Below are 13,587 nucleotides of genomic sequence, written 5' to 3'. Positions count from 1 at the left end.
GAGAGAGAGAGAGAGAGAGAGAGAGAGAGAGAGAGAAAGGAGAGGAAGGGAAGGAGGGAGGGAGGGAGACAGAGACAGAGACAGAGACAGAGACAGAGACAGAGACAGAGAGAAAGGAAGGAAAAGGGAGGAAGGAAGGAATAACAGAGGTTTGCATCTAGCTAGCAAGAAAAGATTAGTTGAAATTGGAGGCTACTATATTGAGGGCCAGAGTGAGTGCCTCCCCTCTTCTCTCTTTCCCTTCCTCCTTCCCAGCAGTGTCTTTGCATCAGTGGTCTCTATCTTCCCTCCAGTGGGTGGTCTTCCACCCCCTCCCTGACTGAGGCTGTACTCCATGTCACTTGCCCTGGGCATAGTTTGTGGAATTTGCCTTGTGTGCAGAAATCTCTAGTCATGACTCTAGTCTTGAGAGAACTGGATTTCCTGGGGAGATTCATGAAGAGATGCGTTCTCTTCCCATTCTTCCCTTTCTCCTTTCCTTACATCTGCCTCTTTATCATTTTCTTTAAAATGGTGATTTTTAAAGATTAGTGTCTCAGCTTTCCCACTTGAGGCTTTTGGCTAGAAAGGAGTGGATTTACAATTTTGTGTATTCAGTCATTTTCTCTCCCAGGGAGGCCGCATGCCATTGTGAGTAGGAGCCAGCCTCCTATGGGAAATATTCTCAGTTCAATTCTCACCTCTGACACATCTGACATCTCACCTCTGACACACAGCTGTGTGACTCTGGACAAGTCACTTAACATCTCAGAGTTCTGGGCAGTTTTCTAAGACTGTACATTGCTGAGAAGGGACTGACCTGCATCGGATGAGGGAGTTTCCTCAGCAATGCCTTCCCAGATCCAGGGATCTGGTCTATATTCCTGATTTTTTTTGTTTTTAAGGAAAATCTGCTGTGGGTTGGGATTCTCTTCTCAGGTTGAGCTGTAGTGGCCATAATAAGCCCTTTAGAAATTTGCCCTGGGTTTGCCTGCTCTTTGGGGCTTTGATGCTCCCGCTTTTGTTTCCCCTTTCCTTTGTGGGTAGTGACAGCTCGTTAAAAAGGAGCATCTCCTGGAGATGAGCAGCTTAACTTTGATCCCCCTTTCAGATCTTGGGAAGTTTGGCCCGTAGGAAAGTGGGATTTGTGGTTTCCATCTGGCTTTGAGCTGGGGACCTGATTTAATAGCGTGGATGATGGCAGCGGCATCTCTTGTGAATAGCGTTCTCTCCCCTGCAGCCCCATCCCCCGAGGCTCCTCCCGAGATGTTCTGGCATCAATGGATTCCCTTCTCCAGACCACAATAGTCACAGCCACAAAGTCCAGGCCACACTTTCTGCCCTCAATGGCAAGAAGCTCCCACCGGTCGCTGTCCTCAGAGGTTGGCAATGATGCTCCTTAAATTCGTGGCGTCCTTAGGAGGCAGAGAAGCCCCTGGGCTGGGGCTGGGGGAGGGGATTGATTTTTTTTTTTCCTTTTCGAGCTTAATTTACTGTCATTCCAATTTGGAATAAACAGATCAGACTCCACACCACAGTGTGGCTTCAGGATTCCCTCCACCATGACCTAATAAAGACGCCCTCCAGCTTGTCTTCTGTGGCAGCCTCCAACTGAAACTGCCTCCCCAGGGGAGGAGCATAATCGCTCCCTCTGAAAGGACTGCAGTAATGCAAAATAAGCCAATTACGTTAATGAAGCCCCCAGGGATGTTCAGCCAAAGTCCTCTCATGTCCAGCAGGGGTTTTACACCACTTGCCAATCACCACTGGCTCTAGGATCTCGGGATCCTAAGACCATACCCTGAGAGCTGGATGGAACCTTAGCTTGCAAAGACCATAGACTAAGAGACTAGAAAGGGACTTGGAGGCTTTCTAGAGCAAGGCTCCCATTTTACAGATGAGAAAACTGAGGCCCACTGAGGTTGAGTGACGACCAAAATCACAGGATTGTAAGTGGCAGTCAGTATTTAAACCTTGTCCCAGATTTCAAATTCAGTATTCTTTACACTGTGTGTGGGTGTGTTCCATCATTTCATTTGATTCTTCTTGATCCCGTTTGTGGTTTCCTTGGCAGAGAAACTGCCATGGTTTGCCATTTCCTTCTCCAGTTCATTTTTCAGAGGAGGAAACTGAGGCAAACAGGGTGAAGTGACTTGCACAGGGTCACATAAGTATTAAATGCTAGTAAGTGTCTGAGGCTGGATTTGAACTCATGAGATTGAGTCTTCCTGATTCCAGGCCGAGTGCTCTATCCACCAAACCACCTAGCTGTCCTAGTAAAATTAGGGCATTTATTTCAGCCCTCTCATTTTACAAATGAAACTGAGGCCAAGAGGTTATCCTCCTCTTCCTCTTCCTTCTCGTTATTCACAGCAAGTACTCTGGGATGACAGAAGCTCAAGAGTTGTAAGGGACCACCAACACCGCCCAATCCAATCCCAATCCATCTCAGAGGCCCCTCTACCACACCACCAACAAAATAGTGATTGGTTTCCGTCTTATTTGAAGCCCGTCCAGTGAGGGGACCCCATTCAGAAGAATGCTCCCTTACTCTAAGGACACATTATTTCATAGATCCCTACATCTAGAACCTCAGAGGACCTCGAATGCCACTACCCAGGGCAGCCAATGATGAGGCTACTCTGGGTTTTTCACCTTATACCAACTCTGCTCCTCTTTTGGCCCTTAGAAGTCAAGCAAAATCAATTTAACCCTTCTTTCCCCATAAGTCATTCCCGTACTTGAAGACAACCATGATGGATGGCTCCAGGAAAGTTTTTCTTCTCCAGGAGAAGCATTTCCATTTCCTCCTACTTTGCCATGATCTCCAGCCCTCTCACCTTTCTGTTTGACTTCCCATGAACTCTCTCCAGCTAACCTCTGGGACATTAAGAGCTAAACACAAGGCAGGTAGGTGGTTCAGTGGATAGAGCCTTGGTCTTGGATTTTGGAAGACATGAGTTTAAATCTTCCTTTAGACACTCAGCTGGTGTGACTGTGGGCAAGTCCCTTAACTTTTTTGTTCAGTCTTAGTTTCCTCATCCATAAAATGTTTGAAGAAAACCTAGCTCTCAGCATTGTTGTGAGGCTCAAAATAGATAGCACGTGTAAAAGACTAGATAAATGCAAGCTGTCCTTACTGAATCCAATAGTCCAGGAGTGGTCTGGCTAGGGCAGAGTACAAGAAGACTGCTGCCTCCCTCATTTTACTCATTCTGGCCACCATGTTGTTATGAACAAAAAGGGGGTCTTAAGGAGATATAGATATACAGTGATGTGGATGTATCTATCTGTATTCTCCCTAGCTGCAGATGATGGAGGAACACCAACCCTGATCACCCTTGGTAGTTGTATAATTTCCCCTTTTCTCTAACAGTTGCCTAGGGAGGACCCTCGAGAGATTAGATGGATAGATAACCTTTCCAGGTCCAATCTGGGGTTGGATAGATTAATATAGGGCTTTGATTTGCCTTGGATTACATTTGGTATCTGACAGCATTGACTCCCTCCCCAAGGGTCATGATATAAAGACCACTCAGGAAGGTACTTGTTAAACTCTCTTTATCTACAATTAGGGAAAGGATAAACAGGACAAGGATTGGGGATTGGAGACCCTATCAACCTATTATCTATAACTAGTTGACAATCAGGACTGGAAGGTATTGATCTAGTAGAAGCTGGAGCTTTATTTTCTCCACTACCTCTGGTCCAGCTTGGCCAAAGCCAAGCCAGAGACTAGGGAATGCTATTGATGCATCTGTGTTGGTGATCTTATTCTCTCAGCTTTCTCACTACCAGTGTTGATGATGCACTAGCTCTCACAGTCTTCAGGAAATATTCAGATTCTTCCTACCCTCTTCTTCATAGACCTTCCTGCCTCCCTTCACCACCCACTCAGAGATTTCCCAGTCCAGAGACTTAGAGAGACCTAGAGACCTAGAAAGACCTAGAAAAAGACCTAGAAAGAGACTTAAAAAGACCCCTCCAAGTGGCTGTCAGGGGTATTTATACTGTCAGGCCAACCAACGTTTGCCCCTGGCTCACGGCACCTGGGAACATTCTGTGTCTTCCAACTGCCTTCCCTGTCATTCAAGACGGCATCCATCAATTCCCAGGTTATAAATATAACAATGTCTCTTCTAATGCTACTTGGGAAATAAGAATCATAGAATATCCTCCAGTGAGGCAAGAGCATACATTAGATCAGTCAATCAATCCATAACATTTAGTAAGCACCTCACAATGTGCCAGGCACTGTGCTAAATGCTAGGGATGCAGAGAAGAGACAAAAGACAGTGCCCATCCTCAAGGAGCTTACAGCCTAATGCAAAGAAGCTTGCAATCTAATGGAGAGATGATCACAGTCTCCAGAATGTTGAATTTTCTCTGCCAAGTCACTGAGTGTTTCAACTCTTTCAGCTACCCTTATTCTCCCTCTTCTTGCAGAGGAAGGAATTAGAATTCGTCTAAGCCCAGGCTATTAGAAGCCTTGCTGGTAACTTAGTATGAAAAGTGGATCAGGAATCAGAAGATCTGGCTCTTCTTCCTACCTACATGAACCTAGGGAAGCTACTTCTCTCTGGACTTCAGTTTCCTCATCTGGGCAGCACAAACGATGGAAGGCATATCCCTTGTGTTTCTGCCTCAAGCAGTGAGGTGTCTACACCTCCAGATTCTTGCCACTGTTACCAAATGCTAATAGCTTGTTATAGACCCTAGGATGATAGCCTTAGAGCAGGAAGAGGCCTTCCATATTATATGGTCCAACTCCCTCATTAGACAGGGAGGCACAGAGGGGACAAGAGATTTGCCCTAGTGGGGCAGAATTTGGTTTTGCAGTCCCTAGCTAGGCATTATACCCCACTGCCTGCTTTGTGGTTGAATAGATTCTTGGGAACTTTCTCAAGTTAATTAGTTAAAAATCAGCATGTGGTAGACAGGATGCTCATATGTGGGCTGGTACATTGCAAGCCGACAGAAGGACCCACATTTCCCAGCAAGTGAAAAGAGGGGATACGAAGGCATTTCTTCTCCACACCTCTGTCCTCTGAGACTTCAGTTGTTTTGGGAAAATAAATATGAATTCAATATATTGCTGTTATTCCCTTGACACAGTGACCAATGTGATTACTGTTGTCATGGCAGCAATTGACCTTTTTATTGTTATCCCCTCTTCCAGGAAAGATCTGATGTGATTCTGGGCTCTGGCTGTAGTTTTCTTCCTTGATTTTGCTAGGTAGCTTCTTCATCTCATAGAAAGTGTGCTAGGATTGACTCAAGAGAGTCAAGAGTTGGTTTGAATCTCACTTTTGATAGTCACTAGCTTTGAGTCCCAGAGCAAGCCACTTACCTTTTCCAAATTCAATTTCCTCATCTTTAGAATGGGGTTAGTGATACCAGGAGTACACCTGCTAGACATATTGTGAAAATCAAATGAGATAATGTGTTGAAAGCACTTTGAAACATTTAAAACACTATTGAAGTGTGAGTTATTATTGTTAATATTCTCTTCTGCTGCCTCATCATGACACAGAGGTGACCCATGGCTAAGGCATTTCATGAATTTCATGTTTCATGAAGTTTCATTGAAAACTAAGTCAGTATAGTGCAAATTCTGCCTGAGGATAAGTTATTTTGACCACCAACATTTTCAAAGACCATTTGTTGACAGGGAGTGATCATAGGATCATAGATTTGGAAATGTAAGGCTCCTCAGAACTCAGTGGAAATAGACTCCATTTCCTGGAATCCAAGAATCCAGATCCTAACTCTGCTACTTATCATCTGAGCCATTTGTTAAATGAAGGGATTGGATTAGATCATGGAAAGGGGTCCTGAAAGTCATTTAATCTCACTCCCTCATTTTACAGAAAAACAAGCAGAGGTCTAGAGAGGTTGGGTTTTTCCCCCCTAAGGGATTTGTTCAAAGTCACACAGTGACTTTAGTAAGGGGTAGAGATATCAGTGATAGAAATGTCAGTAAAGAATGGATCTACCTCCCAATGACACAGCATGACTACTGAACTTCTATGGGACTTAATTTCCTCTACTGTAAAATGATCAGGTTGGAGTAGAAGGTTATTGAAATCCCTTCTATTCCCTCTCTGAGCCGGTTCTTATGAGAGTAATGTTTAAGTATCACCACCCTCATCCTCCCCTCCACTGTAATGATTTTTTTGTACCTCTTCAGGTGATATAATTTACCCCATTCTACCTCTCCCTTTTTTTCTCTCTGTGCAATCCTTTTTTCACCCCCCCCCACCTTTTTTGCATATCATTTTATCCTAATCAGCTTACTCCTGTATCCTCTATCTATGTATATTCTTTCTAACTGCTCTGATAATGATAATACTTTTAAGAGTTATAAATATTATCTTTCCATGTAGGAATAGCAACAATTCAACCTTATTGAATCCCTTAAATCTTCTCTTTCTTATTTACCTTTTTATGCTTCTCTTGAGTCTTGCATTTAAGCATCAAATTTTCTGTTTAGGTCTCATCTTTTGATCAGGAATGCTTGGGAATCTTCTGTTTTATTAAATGACCATTTTCCCCTGAAAGAATATACTCAGTTTTTCTGGGTAGGTGATCCTTAGTAGCAAACCTAATTCCTTTGCCTTCCATAATATCATGTTGCAAGATTTCTGATCCTTTAATATAGAAGTTGCTAAGTCCTGTGTAATCCTGACTGTGGCTCCATGATATTTGAATTTTTTCTTTCTGGCTGCTTGCAGTATTTTCTCCTTGGTCTGAGAGCTTTGAATTTGGCTTTAGTATTCCTTGGAGTTGTCATTTGGGGATTTGTTTCAGGAGGTGATTGGTGGATTCTTTCAGTTTCTATTTTACCCTCATATTCAAGAATATCAGGGAAGTTTTCTTTAATAATTTCTTGTAATATGATGTTTAGGCTTTTTTTCTTGATCATGACTTTCACGTAGTCCAGAAATTCTTAAATTGTCTCTTGGATTTATTTTCCTGGTCAGTTGTTGTTTTTTCAATGATATATTTCATATTTTCATTTTTTGATGTCTTATTATTTCTTGATGTCTCATGAAGTCATTAATTTCTATTTGCCCAATTCTAATTTTTAAGAAATTATTTTCTTCTGTGAGCTTTTGAATCTCCTTTTCCATTTGGTCAATTCTGCTTTTTTCAACTGTTATTTTCCTCTTACATTGTTTTCATTTCTTTCCTCCATTTTTCTCCTGCCTCTCTAAATTGATTTTTGGACTCCTTTTTGAGCTCTTATAGAGTCTGAGACTAATTCCCATTTTCATTTGAAGTTTTTCAAATGGCTGCTTTGGTCTCACTGTCCTCATCTGAGTCTGTGCCTTATTTTTCTTTGTCTCCATAATAATTTTCTATGGTTAGGTGTTTGGGGGTTTTCGTTGTTGTTTGTCTGGGTATTTGCTCATTATCTCAGACTTAAAAAACTTTTTTTTTAACTTACTTTTACCCTAAAAAGTGGACTCTGTTCTCAGGGTAGAGGAGACATTCTCTTATATTTCAATTTTTCTTCACCACTACCCTCAGTTCTATTTCTGGGTTTCTTCAAGTTTCAGTTCTTCCAAGGTGGTGCAATGGCCTATGGGTTGGAGCTCTGAAAGCTACCTCCCACTGTTGATTCAGTCTTCTCCAGGGACTGCTGATGGCTTTCATGGCTCAGAGCACTGTGAGATGCTCTATGCTGGGGGTCAGGGTCTAGCCTCAAGCTTAGGTAGGGGCTCAAGCTTACTCTGGTCCAATACAAGCACACCAAGGACTGCCTTGTGCTGGAGTTGCTCTGGGATTTACATCCTCACTACAATCTTGGGCAAGGGCTCAGAGCCTCACTTTGGGCTTATATCAACCAGGAATATTGCTGATTGTCTTGCACTGGGGCTCCAGATTTTATTACAGGCTTGTGCTAGGACTTGGAACTTTTAGGGCATGGGATGCTCTGCTGTTGGCTTAGTCAGGGTCTTAGGTCTCAAAATTGGCTTGGGTCCAGGTTCAGAACCTGACGCAGTAGGTGTGGAGTGTGGGGGTTTGCTATTGGCTTGTACCAGTACTCCTTGGTGAGGCCTTGCAGCTGGTTGTGTGGCCTTGCTGTGGGCTGAAATAGACCCTCTATGCCTATCTTCTAAGTTGTTTTCTTCAGGAAAGATGCTTCCCTCCATCCCCTTGTTGGCTCTGTCATTCTAGTATTCATTTTGAAAAGTTATTTTAAGGATGGTTGGAGAGATTTGAGCTTTCCATGCCTCTAGTCTGCCATCTTGGCCCCAATTCAATGGAATCTTTTCTAGCCCTATACCTATGATCCTGTGAAATTTTTCGTTGTTCATTCAATTTGGTCATGTCCAACTTTTCATGACCCCATGTGAGATTTTCTTGGCAAAGATACTGGAATGGATTTCCTTTTCCAACTCATTTTACAGATGAGGAAACTGAGGCAAAAGGATTAAATAGCTTGTCCAGTGTCCCACAACTAGTAAATGTCTGAGCCTGGATTTGAACTCAGGAAGATGAGTCTTTCTTACTCAAGAGTTGATGTGTTCTCCTAATTGGCTGGGCTTGGTGATAGTAAAGGAGCAATAATGATCATGACTGGAATTTATAGGGAGCCCTAAGTCCTTCAAAGTGCTTTATGTACATGATCTTCTCGTTACAGATACTCCAGGAGATGCTATTAGGACCTTCACTTTACAGATGAAGAAGCAGAGGCTGAGTGTGATCACACTGCTAGTAAATACTGAAGTCACGCTAAATCTCACTCTCTTTCTAGGGCATCATATCAGCTTAAAAAACCAAATATATTACAAGGGAGTGTAGGAATATAGTTAGGAATGGTATGATTTTCTAGGGTTAGTTGAAAGAAGGGAATTTTGAGATAAGCTCTGGAAAAGGATTCTGGGTAAGAAGAGAATTTGGGAGTCTACAACTAAAAAATAACTGAACTTCACTTCCTTCTTGGATTTCTTCTGAGCTGGGAGTGGGTTTTGTCTCTCTGCCTACAATTTCAAGCTGAAGAAGGGGTTTTGCTCTAAAGGATTCTCCCTGGAAGATCAGGATTTTGTGGAGAAATCTTTGACATCCAGGTAGAGAATTTACTTGGAGAAAACCAATTTCACTGAGTCCGGTATTCATCTGTCAGTGGTCCAGTTGCCAGAATTCCTATTGGTTAAGGTAATCCAAAGCTTTTGATCTATAACTTTGGTTATTTAGTACAGCAGCCAAACCCAGGTGGGGGGGGGTTCCCTTTCTTTCTTTATTGGTGGGAAGATTAGGTTAAGTCAGATAGCTTGGGGAAGGGTTTTAGATAGTGAAGGGAGCTGAGGTAGAGCCCAGAGAAGAAACAGAAGGCTCTTAAGCAGGGAATGTAGGAGTTGGGTGGAGGTAGTTGAAGAGTGTTAGGGTCACATCTATCCAGTTACCCTTATTCCTTTTGTTAAAATAAACTTTGTTTCCATAATCAAAGGTTTTGGTGCTTAATTGGCCCTGAGGAGTTCCTAGGTGGGTTGTAACATCTCACATCCCTCTAGGATACTTCCACATTACAGGAGGGATGAGCCCAGAATCCTTAAGCCCCTCTTCCTTGAGTAAGCATGTGTCTTCTCATTTTGAGAAAGGAGATGACACAAAAAAAGGGGATGAGTTTTCTGGTGGGAGCGAGGGAGGAGGCTTACCCCTTTAACTAGAAGAGAGCCTTATCTCCTTTCCATTTGATTCTTCCAGCATTTATTAAGCATCAGCTATCAAGTGCCTCCTGCTACAAACATTGGGTCCTGGCTTCAAGAAGTTTACAGTCTCCTGGAGGGAAACAACATGTACTCAAATGATAAAATACAAAATACAACAAAGAAACTGGGGTGACACTAATAACTGGGGGATTCAAGAGGGATCTGTTGTCAGAGTGGTAGATAGAGAAAGAAATGAACAGTTCACTTAAATTTCTATACTTGCAACTTATCTCTAAATGTGAGTGTTCTCCCTTGACGTGATGGTCCCTGCCTAAGATGGGGTGGGGTGGGGCACAGATGGTCCTATTCTGACGTGGCCATCTGTCACCCACTCAAAGCTACCAACTGGTGACACATGAGGAAACCTAATATCTCAAGTCATCCAGGTGACAAGGCTTCTGCTGGATTTCCTGCCCGCTTCCTTTTGCATTTGTCCCAGCCCTTGAATGACTAACTGGTCATGCACAGGTGGGCTCACCTTGTCTGTGAGTGACTCCACCCAAGGGATGGAGGTGATTTCTACCCTTCCCTGGTGTGTGCATTGGACCATGATAGACATTATTCAAAGCAAATTTATGGCCCCTACTTCCCAGGGAATTAGAATCTAGACCAGATCTCCTATCCCAGTCCAGCCAGCTGCTTAGACTCAGGCTAGGGGTGTGGAGGGATAGGAGCAGGGCATTTAAGAGTCTGGGAAATGAAGCAGTAGGACCAGCTGCTCCTTTATGCCCTTCTCCACCCACTTCCAACTAGGAAGTGTTTAAGCCTTGCTTCTGACACTTACTAGCTGTGTAACCTTGGGTAAGTCACCAAATGCCTCTGAATCTTCAGCTCCACCTGTAAAATCAGGATAATAGTAGCATTTACTTCCTGAGCTTAGGGCAGCAGAAAAAAAATGATAGGGGGGCAGCTGGGTAGCTCAGTGGATTGAGAGTCAGGCCTAGAGACGGGAGGTCCTAGGTTTAAATATGGCCTCAGACACTTCTCAGCTGTGTGACCCTGGGCAAGTCACTTGACTCCCATTGCCCACCCTCACCACTCTTCCACCTATGAGACAAAACACCGAAGTTAAGGGTTTTGGAAAAAATAAAAAGAAAAGAAAATGATATTTGACAATAGAGAATGGGGTTCAAGTTTAGCTCTGCCACCAACTACCTATGTGACTTTAGATAATCCACTTGGCCCCCCTTGGCCTCGGTTTCCTCATCTGTAAAATGAGACACTAGTACTAGATCTGTGCTCCTATTTGTTTCACTCCACCCAGGAAAATCAGTAGGATACCAAGTGGATACTTGGTAAATGATACCAAATAATACCAAGATACCAAGGAAAGAGTTAAGATATGACCAAGTCCAAGGCAGAGTTTTAGCTTGGGAGGAAACCTAATCTTCCAAGTCATCCAGGTGACAAGGCTTCTACTGGAGGAAGCGTACAGGCCCTTGGTGCCCAGAGGAGCAGAGCAGGGTCATTTAGCAATTTGCCAAGGAAACATCGGAGATGGCATAATTGGATGAGATCTTGGGGAACAGGAGCAGAGAAGACCCTGAGTGGCCCAAGGATTAGGGGGGGCCCAGCCGCTTTTCAAGCCCAGCTCAACTCCCATGGGCTGGGGAGTCTGGGGGAATACTCATAGGGAGCAGACAAAAGGAACTAAAATAAGTCAGTCTGTCTTCTAGCATGGATTTGAAGCTTCTTAACTTATAACCCTCTTGTCTACCAGCTTGCCTCTCCCATCTACTCCCTATAAGAGAATACTTGTGTACATGGCGGAGACACAAAATTTATTGATGACGCGACTATTGTTTTAGTCATTAATCAGTCATGTCCTACTCTTTGTGACGCCATTTAGAGTTTTCTTGGCAAAGATACTGGAGTAATTTGCCATTTCCTTCTCCAATTCATTTTACATTGAGGAAACTGAGGCAAATAGGGTGAAGTGGCTTGCCCAGGGTCACAAAGCTAGTCTGAGGTCAGATTTGAACTCAGGAAGATGAGTTGAGGCGGCAGCTGGGTGGCTCAGTGGGTGGAGAGCCAAGCCTAGAGACAGGAGGTCCTGGGTTCAAATCTGATTTCAGACTCTTCCCAGCTATGTGATCCTGGGCAAGTCACTTCACCCCTCCTTTGCCTAGCCCTTACCGCTCTTTTGCCTTAGAACCAACACACAGTAGTGATTCTAAGATGGAAAGTAAGGGTTTAAAAAAAAAGATGAATTGACTCCAGGCCTGGTGCTCTGTACACTGTGGCACCACTTAGCAGCCCTCAGTGACATAGTAGCTGCTTTTGGAGCGATGGATTTTGCATCATGAAGTCTAGAGTTCAAATCCTGACTCTAACACTTACCAAATGTGTGACCATGAGCAAGTTATTTGGTCTCATTTTCCTCATATGTAAGATGGTGATAATCTACAAAAGCAGAGCTTCTTAACTTGGCATCCGTGAACCTGTCTGAAAATTTTTTGATACCTGCTGTCCAATATAATTGGTTTCCTTTGTAATCTTATGTATTTTATAAATTACAGAATAATTAAAAAATATAATTTAAAAATGATAGAATAATTGAAAAGGCCACTATTCTGAGAGAGGATCCATAGTCTGCCAAAGGAGTCTATGTCACAAAAACAGTCTAGAACTCCTGCCTTACAGGGCTGTGAGGCTTAAATGAGAATGGATGGAGAGCACTGCATAAATATCAGCTAGGATTACTAACCAGGAAGTTAGGTGGCACAGTGGAGAAAACACTGGACGTGGAATCAGGAAGATTCTTCTTCCTGAGTTCAAATCCAGCCTCAGACACTTAATAGCTGTATGGTGCTGAGTGAGTCACTTACCCCTGTTAGCCTCAGTTCCCTTATCTGTAAAATGAACCAGAGAAGGAAATGGCCAACCATTCTAGTATCTTTGCCAAGAAAATTACACATGGAATCATGACAAGATGGACACAGCTGATTAGCAACAACAAATTACTGACCAATGTCTGATTAAATACACAGAAAGACAGGATTAAATATCTACATTCTATATATATTAGAGGGACCAAGTAGGACTCTTACAGAATTTTTTTAACCAAATCTGTGCTTTCATATGTATGAGGAACTCCCAAGTGAACAAATTCTCTCCCCAAACTGGCCCTTGCCCTGCAACTTCTCATCTTGGAGAGAGTTTTCTGAAAAGCGAAGAAGTTAAGAGATCTGAGAAGGGTCATACAGCTAGTATGCCTCCCAGGCAGGATTTGAACCAACATCTTTCTATCTAAGGCCAACTCTCCAACCACCCACTACACCTCAGCTTCCTCTCACAGCATGTTGAAACAAGGGAAAAACTGGCAAACATAGACATACGTGCTCAATGTGATTTGCCAAGGATTGGGCTGGGTGCTATAAACACCAAGACAAGAATGAAACAATCCTTGCCCTTGAGGTCCAGATTCCCATCAGTCAGTCTCCATAGTGACCAAAAGATCATTATCTCTTCAGTTCATTGGGTCCCCACCCAGAATTTACTCTGGGAAGTGGCTGAATACAAATAATGGGTACCTAATAGATGTTTGTTGAGTTGAATCTAAGGAGTCAATCTGTTTCCTCTGTGCCTGGCACCCTCTTCTTCAGTCCTCCAATGTCCAATCTTGGGCCCTAATTGCTTCAATCCTCTTCCTTCCTTCCTCCCTCCCTTCCTAATTTCCTTCTTTCCCTTCCTTCCTCCACTCCTTCCCTGTCTTCTTTCCTTCCTTCCTTCCTTTCTTTCTTTCCTTCTTTCTTTCTTTCTTTCTTTAGTTCTTTCTCTTTCTTTCTTTCTTTCTTTCTTTTCTTCTTTCTTTCTTTCTTTCCTTCTTTCTCCCTTTCTCCCTCCCTCCCTTCCTCCCTCCCTTTCTTCCTCCCTCCCTCTCTCCCTT

The sequence above is a fragment of the Gracilinanus agilis genome, chromosome 5 (genome assembly GCF_016433145.1).
Source record: "Gracilinanus agilis isolate LMUSP501 chromosome 5, AgileGrace, whole genome shotgun sequence".
Classification (NCBI taxonomy): Eukaryota; Metazoa; Chordata; class Mammalia; order Didelphimorphia; family Didelphidae; genus Gracilinanus; species Gracilinanus agilis.
The sequence above is the reverse complement of the archived record's forward strand: the minus strand, read 5'-3'. Positions refer to the sequence as shown.